The following is a 6000-nucleotide window of genomic DNA, read 5'->3' as shown; positions in this document are numbered from 1 at the left end:
AAATAAATTTGATCATCTTAAAACTTGTCTCCCGTGATCTGTCCGTCTCCTGGGTACTCACGTTTGGCTAACACCAGAAATCGTGTCACACACTAATACTATTAGAATATTACCACACTGGACTATACACCTAATGATATACCCAAATACTCACTAATACCAATCACTCTTATTTTCTAAGAAAAAACAAACAAACACAAGATTGAACTTCTAGAAAACTGAACTTATTAAAAGAAAGTTCAAATTAAACAATGGTAAATGAATACTACAACCAATTTCAAGTCTCTTATTTTAAAGCAACACAATCAGAAATGGTATTAGGATCAGTGGGCCCACTCTCACTAAGCATTAACTAGCTGGAGTAACATAAAATAAAATGTCCTTAAAAGAAACATAGAACTGTTGCAGGCCCGAAGTGATGATAGAGAGTGGTGAGTGTGAAACCTTATTCTGAAGATTCATTTACATTCAGTACCTTTTACCAATGTGGCAAGCTCAGATGAGGAAGAAGATGATAAAGGGTATTTGCTGCTTCTTTATCACCCTTGCGGCCCACAGATGAATAGCAGGCTTAGAACAGGTGTCCAGTCATGCTGTATTCTTCTCTGTACAATTTTGAAAATCCACCTTTAAAACTCACTTAGCTGGACCTAACACTGGTTCTTCAAAGCTTCCACATCAGAAATGCTTGTTTAGTCTTTGGTGTTAGCTGGTTTAATTTCACAATGGCTAACAGTCCATTCACTTTGCTAATGAACATTAACTACACTCTACATACTACTATCCTTGAAATTCCGTGTAAAATAATCACAGTAGTCCAAACAAACATGTATAAACAACATCTTTAAAGGACTGTTGAGTATGAAGTCTGAGACTTTCAACCATACTTGTTTTAACAAAAAACACTTAACCACGTTTTACCCCGACTTACCCAGTCAGACTACCCACAGTTACCTCTGGCTACTTCCAGAATTAATGTTATGGATATCTGTAAACTTCAACATCACGTCCTCTTCCAACCATTAGCTTTTCACAATAAAACATGCATTTATAAAAATACTTAGTAAAATACTTTTACTATTGTTTAATTTGAGTTTTCTTTTAATAATAAGTTCAGTTTTCTAAAGAATTAATTTAACCACTTATTTGTACATTTTATAGGTTATACTGAATATTTCTTTTAATCCAGTCCAGAAAGGCTTTTAACATATTTAAATTCCATTTTTAACATATTTCACAATAGTTTTTATGACCAACATTGAGTACCACATATCTATAATTTTGTAGTGAGTTACTTGAAAATGAGATGATGAAAGATTCATGTTGAATTTTTTCATTAGACTGGACCAATAAGGCACACCCACCAAATGAAATAATTCAATATGACAGACATGGAAGCTATTGAGAAAAAACTCTTATTTTTTCATAAAAATACTAACAAAATATATAAAATGCTTTAAAATTAGATACAATTAGGTGTATCTTATTTGTCCAGTCTAGTGAAACAATTCAATATTAACTCATGGTCAGAAGTTCACATGACATGGAGGTTATTAGTTTTTGTTTTTTAAGTGTCACTGGTTTAGTAATTCGTTGATAGCCCCTCCTGTGTAGGAGGAGACAGCACACAGAGGTAAGCTGACTGACATCTCACTGCCAATACTGGCTTAAACGGCTGGAAGACACAGCTGAATCTAATTTCAAGTCCCCCTGGTGGTCTGGAGCACTGTTTTGTGTAGTAAGTTTGCATCTTTTTTCTTACTTACTGGTTTTATGAAGCCTAGGCGTAAATTCAGACTGGAAGACCTGCTTCAGTCTCACCTGCATCTAATCGCTGCGTCGAGCACCTCCACTCCAGCCTATCAGCATCAGATCGCGCCTCCATCTCAGCCCATCAGCATCTGACCGCGCCTCCAGTGTATCTAATCAGCGAGCAAGCCTTCGTTTAAAAGGACTTCCATCATGGCCCCATCCGTTCGCCGGCCGAACTTCAGCCCACCTCCGCCCCTTCTCCACCTCCAGTTTCCCAGCTCCCTCAAGCTTCCTTCCCCTCTTCAACCTCCACCACCAGGTGTCCGGCCCGGGGAAGACGCCTCTATTGCTCAACCTGAGCTTCTCCTCGAAGCGCATTGCTATTGTCGGCACTCGTGTCTTCCGCCGAGGTCCGAGCGCCAAATATCTTATGTCATTCATGTCAAATAAAACCATTTAATTGCAGCTTCTCTTTGTTGTGAGTCTCTCCAGGTTGAATTTGGGGTTTGCTAGTGTTTTTGGTACTTGCAGCATATTTCCTTTTGCTTCTGTCTATTTTGTGTGATTCCAGCATTTTTCGTAGCATATTTTTTTGTGTTTGTGTTTCAAAGTTTTTATCATTCATGTGCTTGTGCAATGTTTTGCCATTTTCTTTGTGTTTAGCCATTTGCTGTGCATTGTCACCACACCTAATGATAGACAAAATCTTAACCGGAAAGTTTTGTTGTTGTTTTCTTTGGGTAGCAACCCACATTGCTCTTTCCATGTTTTACTCACAATCACATAATCACCATTTAATTAACTAAACTAAATGTTTAGTTACCTTAAATTAGATGGAATAATATTTATTTAGTTTATTATTATTACTGCCCACTGACAAAGACAATAATGTTTTTGGTTGTGTATGCATGCATTTGAGTTTGTTTGTTTGTAGCATTAGCAAAATATGAACGACTGGACAAATTTTTATAAAATTCTCAAAAAGAAATAATTGGATGCACATGTAAGTACAAATGAATAATTTTTATATCAAATTTAAGATGGCTGCCACAGCTAAGCAACATTAGATAACACACAAATGGCTAGAACTGAGCCAATTTTACAGATATTGAGCTAAAGTTTGATGTGGTAGTAGCTGAGACTCATCGTCATTACATTTTTTGAGCGCTAACACATCTCACAATATTGTATGAGATTGTAAATTATATTTAGAAGGTTTGTCCAAAACAGAAACATCTTTGTTCCTTCTGAACATAAGATAATTTTACTCTAAAACAGTGAATTTCTTTAAGGAATGCCACACCTTTTGTGTATTTTTTTCATTTTCATGAGATTCACACAAAACAAATCTACTGTCTAAATGTACAATGAAATGAATAAATGATGAAACTAAAAGGCATACTGTTAGCTGTCTAAAATCTGTGTCTTACCCCTCTCTCAGTCCAGTAAAGAGAAGCCTATAGTCTGTGTGCTCTAAAGGCTATTTACATAGGAAGCAGACCAGAATCTCACTAAGCTGCTTGTCCCAAAGCCTAAACAGGTGAAATCTTTTAAGATGCCACAATCACTATGTGACAGTCCCCTGTGTGTGAGTGCTCTGACTCCAGTTGAAAATGAGTGGAATTAAAAAAACTCGAATGAGGGATGTCAGAGAAATGAGTCATCAGTTGTGGACTGCGTGCGCCACTCTATGCGCTCTGTGTGCCTCAGTCTGCTCAACATCCGTTCTCCTGAAGGCCCTCATCACCACAGGCATACTTCTGCAATTACCTTCCTGCCCACACTCTGTCAGTCACTGGGGATGTAATAACAGACTGTTGCGCTGTCCTGCTCCAAAACCATACACCAGCAGTCTCCAGATCAGCCCATCTCTGTTGCTTTCTGTAACACGCTCTCACACACACACACACACACACACACAAAATTTTGTATGTATGTCCTTCTAATGTGAATGCTGATTTAGCATTCAACACTGTTTTCCTCTTAAAAGTAGACAGGGTGTCAGCCTCACAGACAGAAACTGGAAGCTGGAAGTTGGTTCCATAAGAGAGAAACCTGATAACTGAAAGCTCTGCCTCCCATTCTACTTTTGGAAACTCAAGGAACTACAAGCAAACCTCCAGTCTGAAAGTGAAGTCCTCTGTTAGGAAAATATGGAACAATGAAATTAACTTTATTACAAGATGGAGCCTGGTTGTTGAGAGCATTCTATGTTAGAAGTCAGACTTTAAAGTCTATTTTGAATTTGACAGGAAGCCAATGGAGGGAAGTTAAAATCTGAGAAATATGTTCTCTCTTTCCAACTCTCATCAGATCTCCAACAGCAGCATTTTTGATTAACTGAAGACTTTTTAAGGAATATTGTTATGATCATGCCTGTGTACCCTTGTTCTTGCCTTGCCTTGCCACTAATCAAGTTTCATTCAGCTCACCTGTGACTCCTGTCTGATTACATCTCCCACACCTGGTCCACGCCCTTCCTATTCTCCACTCACTCGTCGCCAGATTATCGAAAGCATTATGCCAGTAGTTATCCAACATTCTCAGACTGACCTCCTGTGCCTCGACCTTGTTCATGTTTCCTGGATTCACCCCTATGCCTTGCCCCTGTCGGACCCGTGCTGGACTATGGATTTCTGGACATCGACCCTTGCCTGTCACTTGGACCTGGACCTTTTGCCTGCCCCCTTGGCTTTGTCTCATGCTCTCGGCTCTCCCAGTTACGACCCCTGCCCGTCTGACCCCAAGTTAAGTTTTGTCCCGGTGGCCTACCTGTTGGGAACGTTGATCCTAGCCTCCGTTCCTGGACTCCTCTCAGTCATTGTCCACCAGTTGACCGGCTTTGTTCTCCGTCACACCACCACCCAGGTTAGTGTAGCTTCCTTCATCCATTTCTACTTCCTGGGTTGCATGTGGATCACTGAACTGTCCTCTCTTTCCTCAGAGCTGCAGCCGGAGATCCAGTTGCTGTGTGTAACGTTCTGCTGTGTGTAACGTTCTCCCAGTCATTTAATAAAGCCAAGTTAACTTCTCACTCCTGTGTCGAGGCTGAATTACCGGGTCCGCTAACTGAAACTTGTCAAATATTTATGAGTATTTAATGTGGGGGTAAAAAACATGTCCTGATAAAAAATAAAAACAATGTTCTTTACATTAGAACTGGAGGCCAAATTAATGCCATCCAGAGGAAGCAAAAGGCTGCAAAATTTGTTCCTAGGATGCTCAGATCCAAAAACCACTATCTCTGTCCTGTCTGAGTTTAAAAGCTGAAAATTAAGAGTGAAACAAGAAAGAGCTTGACTGTCTTCATGTTATTCAGAACTCTGCTGCAAGACTGGTAACTCGCATAAACAAATGAGCACATAATGTCAGATACAATGAAGTCTTTCTTTAGTACCTGATGTTCAAGTTTAGTGCAGTAGTCATACTCCTTTAAATCTTCATCCTGCTACAGTTTGATCAGTAAACTCCCCCCACACACGTCATGCATACCTCAATATTCTAGTTGTTACTTTGGTTTGCACGTTTATTTCTATCATGGACATGCCAACTGTTTTTGTGTTTGTTTCTCTGTTCAACTTGCTGTTTTGTGTGTTTGTTTATTTGTGTATTTCATATATAGATATATATTCATATAATAAACTTAGTTAGGACTGTATCTGAAACGTTAAATTATTCCCAAATAAACCTTTTGGTTTCTAAACAACTGAAAATCTGTCTCAGTGAGAAAAAGGCTACTTTCTGCTCTGCCAACAGGGAACTGCTGCAGAAAAAAAGAAAACAACTTAGAAGCAATATCCTTAAGATCAAAAATTAGTACAAAAACAAAACAGAGCAAATATTTCAGTGGTTACATATAACAGACATGGGAAGGTTTAAATACCTGAAAGGTAAAAACCTGTAGAAATTTAATTTCCCTCTGGGATCAATAAAGTATTTGATTGATTGGTTTGAATAAAGCCTGAGCATTCCTTGAAGGAATGCATATCACCCACTGACTTTCATGACAGTGTTTTAACTCAAGATAGCCACTATCCAACACAGCCACATCTTGCAAGATGTGTTATTACTCAAGTATGTGTTGAGGATAACTCTCATTTACTACCACAGGGACAGAGATACTGAGGATTCTGTTCTACTCCAACTTGGTTCAGTTTCAGAGCACCTTATGCTTCCTAAAGGACAGGGCTGGTTCTAGGCATGCATATATGAGGGGGCAGCCAGAAATGAGAAGAGGGCATCATATGT

The sequence above is a fragment of the Kryptolebias marmoratus genome, linkage group LG17 (genome assembly GCF_001649575.2).
Source record: "Kryptolebias marmoratus isolate JLee-2015 linkage group LG17, ASM164957v2, whole genome shotgun sequence".
Taxonomy (NCBI): Eukaryota; Metazoa; Chordata; class Actinopteri; order Cyprinodontiformes; family Rivulidae; genus Kryptolebias; species Kryptolebias marmoratus.
This window is presented reverse-complemented; position numbering follows the sequence as displayed.